The 12545-nt window shown below is 39.7% G+C and overlaps 1 non-coding gene across 1 annotated transcript; it reads left to right on the top strand.

The window, feature by feature from the left end:
- Nucleotides 1-4195: 4195 nt before the first annotated feature.
- Nucleotides 4196-4302, top strand: LOC131232002 (small nucleolar RNA R71). The gene has a single exon (XR_009164612.1). It is a non-coding gene; the product is annotated as a small nucleolar RNA R71 (small nucleolar RNA).
- The last annotated feature ends 8243 nt before the right edge of the window (nt 4303-12545 follow it).

The raw sequence follows: 12545 nt of genomic DNA, 5'->3' as shown, positions 1-12545 counted from the left end.
ATGTGCACCATGCACATGTCACTCAATGTGGGGTCCACTGTGATGATTTCGAGAAATCCAATCCGTCCATCTTCTTTGTCATATAATTTCAACCGTCAACACCAAGTTTGAAGCAGTTCCAAATATCAGGTGGGCCCCAAATTGGAGATTAACGGGCTGATTTGTCAGTTGGCTCACTTCCCGAGATCTTTAATGGCTGAAATTTAATATGTACGGTTAATTTACGGCCCTCATCCCATGTATTAAGTTTCGAACTGATCGGATAGCGGGAACCATGTGATCTTGCATTCTGGACCCTTTTCGGGCCCCTTTGGCTTGCTTTCCTCAGATCACGCATGTAAAATCTTCATTATTGGTTCTCTGGAGTCTATCCTGTGCCCTGGAGACTTTGGATCATGAAATCCAGCCTTTAACATCAATTTTCAATTAACGCTCCTCACTTCATCCTGTAACAAAAATACAATTAAAATATGGCATTAAACCTTATCATGTACGTAAAATCAGGCAATTACCGGGGTCTGATATGCAATATTTGACCCTGATCACAACCCCCAGCCAGCATTTTGCTAGTCCCGAGCAAAACATGCGAAAAATAATTTTAGAAATAAAAGACGATTCCTGTAAACTCAAGTGACTTGTGAACAGATAGCTGAGATGTGAAAATTCTAAGATTCATGAATGGTAAGTAGAATTTTCTCCTGAAATCAAGCTCTCAACAGATTTCATAATTAATTTCAAACTATTAATCCATTAATTGGAACAATTCTGAACATCGAGCTCCATGAATGTAAAGTGTAATCTCGACTTACAAACATTAAGAGATCCAATTTTCAATCTCATGATATCATTGGTAATTCGTGACAACCAAGCTTGAAACCAACACTTATCTCACAGATTAACTTTTCATTTTACCAGCCTTTGATTTTCTTTTTGAGCAGTAACGCAAATGAGGGGAATCAAATTTATACCTATAGGGAGCAAACCTATGGCGAAAACTCGTCGCCTCATTTTTTTTTTTTTTTTTTTTAAAGTCAACTATGGAGAATCAAATCTACACCTATAGGGAGCAAACCTATGGTGAAGATTATGTGACTTAGCCTTTTAATTCTTCTTTTTACCAAGTTAATCATTCAGTTATCGAACCGAAAACTTAATGTGTAAGCGAGATGTGATATGTGAAATCATGACTCAATCAATGTTTACAACCTCTAATCATGGATTAACAATTCAAAATGGACTGTGAAATCAAGCAGATGGCCGAATCCAAGAGTCATTAGTTACCAACATCATGTATCTTATAATGGTAAAATCACAACTATCCTTTAAAATCACTTTGAGTTCAATAGAAATTCCAGAAAAAATTTTAAAATTTTCAAAAATTTTGCTCAAAACCAAGAAAATACTGATTAGGTAACCTAATCTTCCACCCCTAACCTAAAATCTACATTGTCCTCAATGTAAAAGAAATAATCATGCGATGCACATGGGACAACGAATAATAAAAGAGGAATGAGGGAAAGATAGTACCTGGACGGAGAATCAAGAAGCTTTCTCAAAGTTTGCGAAGAATTTCAACGGAAAAATGAGTTAGCGCAAGAGAGAAATCAACAGAAGAAAAAATAACAAAAAGAAAAATAAAAGAAGAGCCTACCTATACCACTTTCGCAGGTGCTCTCGATTGCATTTAGCGCATGCAACAAGCCTTTAAACCCCTAGGTTACCCCTAGTGGACGAGTTGTAGTCTCGTGAGGGTTTGCAGTAATGTTACCCACAAACATTGAAGTAACTAACGAAGAAAATAATGAAAATGAATGAAATAACAAGCAATACAATAAAGCAAAAGGCTGGGTTGCCTCCCATGAGCGCTAAGTTTAACGTCTTCAGAGATAAGAACGGACCATGAATGAAATAATCTTTATAACCAGGGTCCGCCAAAGAAATTACCTCAACATCTTGATTAACCAATCCCAGACAAGTGATGTGAGTTCTCATGAACTGTGCCATCTGAAATGAGGTAACTGACACTGTCGTCAAATAATTTAAGGACTTCTGCTCGAACGACTTCTTCCATGTTAGGATCACGCTTCCTTTGCATTTCACGCGACATTTCCACAGCATGATCCATACATATCGTGGGGCATACTCCCTGTATTTCCATTATCTTCCGTTCAATTGCTGCCTTATATGCTCTAAGAACATTAAGCAGCCTGCTCGCCTTTGTCTTCTCAGAGTTACAAACTGTGCTGTCAGGAAGAGTCTCAGAGGGATGAAGAGGTTCCACTTTCGCTCTCCATTTTTCAGTCTCCAATATAGGAGTAAAGTCGAGCAATGCATTGACTTCATGGATGGGACTATCAATGTCAAAATCCATGCCCGATTGTGCTAAGCAAGTCTCAAGAGGATCTTCAAAAGATGTACGGAAGGAGTCCTGCACAAGGCTCTCGATCATGTCCACTTCAAATATGTCATCCAAATCGGAGGGTTGTTGTTCTGCATTAAAAACATTGAGTTTAATATTCATGTTACCAAAGGACAATTTCATAACTCCATTCCGCAATTGATAATAGCATTAGATGTGGCCAAAAATGGACGACCCAAAATGACTGGAATCTAACTATGAAGATTCTGGACAGGCTGAGTATCTATAACTATGAAATCCACTGGAAAATAAAATTTATCAACCTGGATTAACACATCTTCAATAACACCCCGGGCACCTTGACAGATCTATCGGCTAGTTGTAATGTAACCTTAGTCGGTATCAACTAACAAAGTCCTAGTTGATCATAAACCGAATATGGTAACAAATTGACACTCGCCCCTAAATCAAGTAATGCCTTCCCGATCTTATGATCTCCTATGCCGCAAGAAATGGTGGGAGCTCCTGGATCCCTAAATTTAGGAGGGGTGTTATGTTGAATCATGGAGCTGAGCTGCTCTGCAAGGAAGACTTTCTTATGAACATTCTGCTTACGCTTTTGAGTGCATAAATCTTTAAGAAACTTAGCATAAGCAAGGACTTGCTTGATAGCGTCAAGCAACGGGATGTTGACTTGCACTTTTTGAAACACATCCAAGATTTCATCAAAGTTATTTCTTTTCTTTATTGGTGCCAGACGTTGAGGAAAGGGTGCTTTGGGCACATAAGGTGGCACATTCGTGGCTCTTGGAGAGTCAGAGAGTTTTTGGACTTTGGATGCATTGGTATGGCTCTCTGCTTCATCTTGATCTTCTGTTTTAGAATTTGATTCATCCCCAGGCATTTCTATTCTGTTATCAATCTGCTTGCCTGACCTAAGGGTAGTGATCGATTTGGCCTGTTCATGATATTGCCCTTGGTTGGAATTAAGCCAATCTCATCCTGTCCCTTTGGATTAGCCTCAGGTTGGCTAGGGAACTTTCCCTTCTCTCTCTCACTCAATGTGGCAGCTAGTTGACCCATTTGTACTTCCAACTTGGCAATGGATTGTGCATTTGCATGTAAGCTTTGCTGGTTGGCCAGTAAGGTTTGTTGGGTGTCTTTTTGGAATTGGAGAGAACTCTGCATGAAAAGATGGAGTGTATCCTCAAGAGATGGTTTCCTTGATTGTGTAGGCAGTTGTTGATATTGTGAAAATTGTTGAGGTTGTTGACTGCCAACTTGGAGGTGCGGTTGCATGGGAGGATTTCCAGATGGTCCTCCTTGTTGTGGTCCTTTTGCCCAAGAGAAATTTGGATGTCTAGCCCACCCCGGGTTGTATGTGTTCGAGTAAGGATCATTCCCAGTTTTTGAAAAGTGTTCATAGCATGAACTTGTTCAGAGAGAAGTTCTGGGAATGCTGCACCAGATGGACAAGACCGCATAGGATGGGACGGACTAGAACATGTGGCATATGCCTCGACTTGAGCTGTTTGTGGTGGTCCATTATTCAATACCAGAGCATCAACTTTCTTTGTCAGGTTATCAAGCTTGGCACTTAGCTCTGGTATGACTCCTATCTCATATATACCACCTCTCTTTTGTTGTTGGGGACTTCTATCACCTCTATTTGAATAATCCCATTGCTGTTGGGAATTTTCGCACAAAGTTTCAAAGAAGTTCCACGCTTCGACATCACTTTTGGTCATGAATGACCCTCCACTGGTGGCATCAACCATACGACGGTTCTGTGGTGTCAGACCGTCATAGAAGTATTGAACTTGTTGCCACTTCTCAAAACCATGGTGAGGACATTTAAGAAGCAAGTCCTTCCATCTTTCCCAACATTCATGAAAGTGCTCGCCCTCTTTTTGTGTGAAGTTAGTGATTTCTCTACGGAGGGCATTGGTTTTGTGAACGGGGAAGAACTTGTTTAAGAACTTCTTAGACAGTTGGTCCCATGTAGTGATAGATCCAACTTCTAGAGAATTCAACCATGCTTTCGCCTTATCCTTCAAAGAAAAAGGAAACAGCGTAGGCGGATCGAATCGTCGGAGAAGTTTTGGAACTTAAAGGTGGAGCAATTGTTTAAGAATTCTTTCACATGATGATATGGGTCCTCTTTGTCCAATCCATAAAAGGATGGCAACAATTGTATGACTCCAGGTTTAAGTTCAAAGTGTGTTGCCGTAGTGGTTGGCAACACTATGCATGAAGGCGCATTAAATTGGACAGGAGCTGAATAATCTTTGAGAGCTTTAACTTCAGTCTCATTCGCCATTTCAACAGAATTATTTCTCAATCTTTCACGAATTGTTCTTTCAATCTCAGGATCAAACGGTGCTAGTTCTATATTCAGAGATCTACGTCCTAGCATAAACTATGTTATTAATATAAGAAAGAAAACTAAACTAAGATGCAACCTATGATGAATAAAACTAAAGGAAAAAGTTATGAATTCCTAAAAACAAGAGAAAGCTATGCAAACGAGAATTGGAAAGAAGAACCCGAGAAAAGGAGATGATGAATGTCTGAAGATTTGAGAGCTCCTCCTTTTGAAGACAATGTTATTTAGCAGCTTCCTTCCTTAATTCCTGTAAACAAAAAGAAAACAAAAACAAATTAAATTTACTAAGATAATGCTAGAAAAAAAATCCTAAGCAACAAAAAAAAAAAAAAAAAAAAAAAAAAATTTATAATCTTAGAAATAAAAGCTAAGTTAGTTTCTAAAAAGGGAAAATTTCTAAAAAATAGGAAATTAGAAAAGAAGAGAGAAACTTTCTAAAAAAATAAAACCTAAAAACTCTTCTAATAATAAAACCTAAACTAGAAAATAGAAAGTTACTTGAAAGAAGAATCAGAATCTAGAATTAGAAAATAGGAAATAAAAAAAATAAAATAGCCTAGAGATAGAAACTTTCTAAAAAAAATAAAACCTTAATTCTAAAAATAGAAATTAGAAAAAAAATAGAAAATTTGGAAAGAGATTACCAAATTAGTAGTTTATGTCAGGTCCCTACAAAACAGGAAATAGGTTAGTTTCAAAAAAAATTTAACCTAGAGTTAGTAAAAAACCTAAGACTATGAATTATGATAAGAGAGAATCCTAAATCCAATAGGAACAAAACAGTCCCCGGCAACGGCGCCAAAAACTTGATGTTTTGTTTAAACCAACATGATTTAAATGATTTTTAAACTCGCAAGTATACGAATCAGATGTAGATACGGTACGTATTACGAGATCGTTCCCACGAGGACTGGTCGTCACAATTCAAATATATGATTCTCCTTAACTAATCCAACAAATAATGGAATGAATTACTAAGCACAATTTTATGAAAAACAATTAATTAAGAACAGGGAAGAAAATTCAATCAGAGAGAGGGCACTAGGACTTTCGAATCCATCCCTAATTATCCTAACCCTTGTTTTGTCTGTTGATTCACCTTGATCTAGATTGATACCACTTAAATAGAGAAAGCACAATCTGTGTCCTTAATCGGGCATACAAACTGTCTAATTCCTTTAAGCAATGCCATGAATGACATATCCCATATCCTTGGTTGGGTACATGGAATGTACATTCATTAAAGCACCCTGTTTCTTCCTCTATAGGAAACTTGTTCTTGATCAGACACAAGTACCTATAATAAGCATCCAAACAACATCCATATATATACTTTAATCAAGTTCATAGATGGAGAAGTATAGAATTTAAACCCATAAAGCCCACTTAAAGAAAGAAACAAATTAATTGAAATTCAAAGTAAATCAACCAATACAAGAGCTAATCAAATTAGGGGCTTCATCTCAGCCCTAGCTGAGAGATTAGTGACCCATAAAATTCATGAAAAATATTAAATAAAATTCATAAAAATTAAACACCAAACCAATCGATCTCTCTCTTCTTTCTTCTCTTTCTTCTCTTTCTTCTCTTCCTTGCTCCAGATCTGGAATCCCCTGGTTCTGAATGACTCCGAATGGTTCTGAATGGTTCTCCCACGTCCAAAACTCCCATTTTATAGCTGCTGGATGGCTGAGGTCGGTGGCAGAGTCGTAGAAGGACTCGGAGTACAAATTTTCGCAGCCGTGATCGGTGGGCCCCACAGAGGCATTTTCTGGAAAATCTACCCCGTCCATTGGATTCAGGATGAAATTTCAGTCAAGAATGGGTAGTTTTGAAGGTCCATTAGCGCGGCCCACAGAAGAAATCTAAAAAAAAACAGTTTTGAACGTCACAAGACGGCCTGTTTGTGGCCTCTGTACCGCACACGTGTGTACGCATGGGCGAAGAATATCAACATGGTTTTGAAGCTCTCGAAGCCCTCTACACGATGGACGGGTCAGATCGGCCGTACGCGTGACGTACGGGGCCCACAAACCTTCGCAAAAACGGCCAGCGGAAGACGCTACGCGGACGCCAAACCGACGCTGCGATGATGGTGGGGCCCATTCCTGGACTTTTCACAGGAATCCACGTCGTCCATTGGTTTCAGCTCGAAAAATCAGTAGGAATTGACTGGTTTTGGGGTGGATTCGGTGCAACCCACGGAGTTTTGAACTCACCGTCCATTTTACGTTTTTTCAGCGATCAACGTCCGTACATATGTATGGAACCAAACGGACATCTAGGCGATGACGATATCGACCTCAGGACGCGGAGGGACGGTTTGGATTGTCCATTTGGACAATAGGTGGGCCCCACAACCGACGACAACGGTCGGCTGCCGCGGACGCTGGAAACGGAGGTTTCCTTTTCAAAGACGTAGTCGGGTCAGCGCTGCTGACCCGACGCAAGCCCGTTCGGTGCTCGGTCAGTGCACATGTGCACCATGCACATGTCACTCAATGTGGGGTCCACTGTGATGATTTCGAGAAATCCAATCCGTCCATCTTCTTTGTCATATAATTTCAACCGTCAACACCAAGTTTGAAGCAGTTCCAAATATCAGGTGGGCCCCAAATTGGAGATTAACGGGCTGATTTGTCAGTTGGCTCACTTCCCGAGATCTTTAATGGCTGAAATTTAATATGTACGGTTAATTTACGGCCCTCATCCCATGTATTAAGTTTCGAACTGATCGGATAGCGGGAACCATGTGATCTTGCATTATGGACCCTTTTCGGGCCCCTTTGGCTTGCTTTCCTCAGATCCCAGGCATGTAAAATCTTCATTATTGGTTCTCTGGAGTCTATCCTGTGCCCTGGAGACTTTGGATCATGAAATCCAGCCTTTAACATCAATTTTCAATTAACGCTCCTCACTTCATCCTGTAATAAAAATACAATTAAAATATGGCATTAAACCTTATCATGTACGTAAAATCCGACCTGATTGAGAGTCAGAAGTGGCCCATTTGGGTAACGAGGTATCGATTTGCATCAAAGTTAGGTTTTTCTCAATCTACTTCTTCCCCTCCTTCTGTTTCCAATCTCTCTCATCCGTTCCATAGTCCAAATGGATCGAAAAAGGTCCAATTGAAGACAGCGGTGGACCATTTGGACAAAGGGGCATCGGTTTGTGGCAAAGTTAGATTTTTCTTAATCTATCTCTTCCCCTCTTATAATTTCCAATCTCTATCGTCCGTTCCGTGGTTAAGATGGACCGAAAATGTCAGGTCGAAAGATGGAGGTGGCCAGGATAAATAAAAATGATCGTTCGAAGACAGCGGTGGCCCATTTGGGCAAAGAGGCATCGGTTCGTGGCGAAGTTTGGTTTTTCCTACTTTATTCTACCCCCTCTTTCCAATTCTGACTCTATTTTTCCCATCCCATAGTTGAGGTGGGCCAGAGAAAGGCCCAATTGGAAGCGAAGATGATCTCGACCGTCAGGACTCAAAACGAACATATCTCACTAACCGAAATATGTGATCGAACATACCATATATGGTTTTGGGGTAGGACGAGCTATTTTAGTCACCTAACCCTGCTACGTCGAGTTGCGATACTGAATTTTGTGAGCTCTTCCCTGAGTGCGGGCCGAAACACCTCTCAGTGTTCCAAGGCCCTATCCTCAATATTACCACCACTACTCTGTTTTAGTTTAAATCTCTTCTAAGTCTAATTTCTAAACTAAGGCCCGATCACTCGAAATAACTAAGGGTTCGATCCTAGGGTTTTGGCATTGTTAAGTTTCACCGCTCCCATCTATGTCAACGAATGCATTTTGGTAAGACCATAACCCACAGTCCAGTTTAATCCTAAACTCATGCTCTGATACCAACTTGTAACACCTTGAATTCGAGGGTTGAGTAAAGCTCTACTCCCAAGATTTTAGGCATCACTTATGCTTTGCAGAAGCCGACTTTTCGATTACTGCTACATTAGGCATTAGAGCATGCATAGAATTATACTAAACAATGTATTATACTCTAGATTAAATATTATTAAAGCAAATGTGTAAATCAAAACATATATAGTGTGATTTCTTCTAGAGTATGGGTCCACATCTGGGTTTAACATACAATTATAAAAAATTTACAAAAATGTAGAAATGTGACATCTAGCTAAGCTCGAGCGTCCAACGCTCCCTGTTGAGAAGTGTGTGGCCTACATCGGCCCGTCTGAGAGTTGAAAGTAGGAGAACTCCTCCTCTTCATCCATGTACGCCTGGTCTAATGCATCGGCCTCAGCGATCCCTGTATCTATATCAACGTCTAGTTGGTATTTTAAAACACCGTCCTATAGTGGGAGTGAGTGATTAATTCAGTGCTTCCATAAAGCATGAGTTACACATGTTATTAAGTATAACAGTACAAGAATGATAAAATAATGTAAACAAACACTTCCTAATTACTCTTATTAATGCAAATAATGAAGTTTATGAAATGATGGCATGCCCTCACCATCCAACATTTCCTCAACAGGTGACTCCGACCACTTGGTTCGCAAATGACAATACTCTCAACACACGATTTCAACGCCCGATTCACCACATTCTATATTAGTGCGATGCGATGAATGTTTGCTACATTTTTTAGACCATGCAGTAAGATGATGTGTAAAAACTTATGAATGGCGTGGATATACAACTCATACATGAAGGTGGGCCCCACCCCACTACTAGTCATTCCGGTAACACGTATCCAGTCCCGCCTCCTCGGTAGGCGGTAGCGTCGCACATTTCCGAGAACTAACAGTAGAGAGCAATGCCCACCATATATTTTGTATGGGGCCCAATGTAATGTTGCGATCTGCTCCAATCATTGGATGTGTAATTCCATGCAGGGCTCAGAGAAAAAAAAATCAAGCTGATACATGATTCAAGTGGGCCATACCAAGAGAAACGTTTTTGAGGGTTAGTTTTTCCTACATACTGTTTTCGATCGTGTAGTCTACTTGAACCATGGATAGGGCTGATTTTCAGGATTTTGGTGTAACATGGGGTGACTTATCTAACGGCTGGGATGGATTTTACATAAACACCATGGTGTGGCCATCCCAAGCCAGCAACTCTGCACTTCTTTAATTAACTTTCCATACGCATCATTTATTAACCGTAATTAGCATTTAATTCAGACAGCTAGTTGGACGGTCCAACTAGTTGTGACGAGAGAGAGAGAGAGAGAGAGAGAGAGAGAGAGAGAGAAAGAGAGAGAGAGAGAGAGAGGAAACAAAGTTTATTTTGGCTTGGTGTGCATGTTACAAACCTATTAGTTGGATACAATAAAAATATATATATATATATATATATACCTAAAAAATTCCGCTCCATGCAGAATTTGGGATGCGGCACGCATATGTTGGACACTAGATTGGCGATGTGACAAACCTATACCAATCCTCCCTCTAAATGTTCATAATTGGTTGTCCTCCCCTTTCTGTTGGAATATTTGTATAATAATACCTTATGTGTACGTTTATTGATTTGGCATTGTAGTCAGTACAAGCTTTTCCATATGGGATTGGAGAAGGAGAGAGATGGAACACTTTTTTTAAAAAAATAAATTATTTATTAAAAAAAAAAACCACACGCACATATACCCCACACACACTCACGCGGTAGTGGAGTTTCACCAAGTTCTCAAACCCTTGACCAGATGTTGAAATTCCTGAGGGGCGTTTGGAGCATGGGTTTAAATAGGATTTGGTGGGAGTGGGTTTTAAGATCCTATGGATCATCCCAACGTCTGTTTGGGACTCATATAAGGTATGGGCTGCAAAACCCTTTCTTGGAATCAGCGCGGAGACAAGGATTTCTGCAATTCTACTTTCTGTTTCAAGTAGCTAGTGGTCGGTGTTATGTGGACCCCACCATGAAGTATGTGTTTTATCCATGCTGTCCATCCATTTTGAAATATAATTTTAGGGCTTTTATCCTAAAAATGAGGTAGATATAAATCTCAGGTGGATCAGACCATGGAAAAACAATAGTGATTGAATTACACCATTAAAAACCTCCTAGGGCCATCTGCACAGTCCATTTGAGATTTGGATCAAACTCATTTTTGGACTCATACCTTAAAATGACATGGAAGAATGGGTGGACGGCATGGATGAAACACATACATCATGGTGGGGCCCATAGAGCACCGACCGGTAGTGGCAAGATGAGTAGCTAATCTGTTTCCCAAGCATGAAGTGGGATGGCTTCCAAGCCATGAGATTAGACGACAATCCCTTGACACAGTGTAATCATTAGATTTTGGTAATTCCATCCCACTTAAACCCATCTAATCCCATGCTCCAAACACCTCATGAGAGTCTACCACCGAAGCTAGAGTAAGGACCCGGAAGAAACACTTATACATTGACCTATAGCCGCACAAGCACCATGTAGGAAGAATGATACTTGATAGCATAATTTTAATCAACACCAAAATATAAACTTTGGCAAAAAGTGAGAAATTCTAAAAATTCAGGTAAGCGACGAATGTACAAATCCCCAATGCCAGCATTTTACATCCTTCCATTAGATGGGCAATGTTTAGATGGTTTGAATCATTTTATTAGTGTAGTTTTAGTGATGCGGTTAATAATTAAATTGTTTTAAGTATCATCTTTGTACCACAAAATAAAGCGATTTCAAAACAAACACACAAAAACAATCTTTCATTTACTGTGAGCAAATTATGAGGGACCCCATGAAGAGTTGAACACGACAAGTAAATGTAATTTTTATTTATTACAAATACTTGTACGCAACATGGGTACACTTTACAATACTCATAAACTATCACTCTTGAATGACTTTTCACATATCATTTCAGGGTATCATCCCAAGAATGAAGCAGTTCTAAGTTCTGATTATCATGGTATGAAACAACGGTGTTTTAAGGCCCTACCATTCGTATCATTTGAAATAGTGGTGATTGAAGGCTCTACCATTAAAAGCTTCTTAGGGTAAACCGATATGTTTCGATAGCCTAAATGAGAGGGAAAGCAAAATATCAGCTTGACTCAGAACTTTTGTAGCACATTAACTGTTAATCACCATTTTTCTTATGATATGGTCCACCTGATAATTGGATCTACTTCATTTTTGGAAAATGTCCTAAAATGATTTGGAAAAAACAGATGAACGGAGTAGATACAGTACACATACATCAAGGTGGGCAGAACCTTCTAGTGTGAGTCGGGGCGTGGATTAGATACTGACAAGGTCAGTAGCCAAATCACCACCAAGCTCTGTGGACCTCACCATGATGCATGTGATGTATCCATACCGTCCAAACCATTTGGAGTGATCGTTTTATGGCATGAGAAAAATAATAAGATAGATCTAAAGTTCAAGAAGATCCCATCATAGAAAACAGTAGAGACAGTGACATCCACCCTTCAAAACTTCTTAGGGGCCATGGAAGTTTCTGATCAAGCTTATATTTTTTTTGTTCACTACATCTATCTCTATGTTAACTTATGAATATGTTGGATCTAAAAAATACATTATGGTGGGCCCTATAAATGTTTCAACGGTGGGTGTGACTGATCCCACGGTTTTCTGTGGTGGGTCCACTTGAACTTTAGATCTATCTCATTCTTTTTCTCATGCCATAAAACGATCTCTACAAATGGTTGGACCGTATGGATACAACACACGCATCATGGTGGGGTCCACAGAGCTTGGTGACGTCACTTCAATAGCGATTTGGCTACTGACCTTGTCTGTATCTAATCTGCGTGTCTCACCTAATCCGCTCCCTTTATT

Source organism: Magnolia sinica, chromosome 17, assembly GCF_029962835.1.
Source record: "Magnolia sinica isolate HGM2019 chromosome 17, MsV1, whole genome shotgun sequence".
In the NCBI taxonomy this organism is placed as follows: Eukaryota; Viridiplantae; Streptophyta; class Magnoliopsida; order Magnoliales; family Magnoliaceae; genus Magnolia; species Magnolia sinica.
This window is presented reverse-complemented; position numbering and strand designations above follow the sequence as displayed.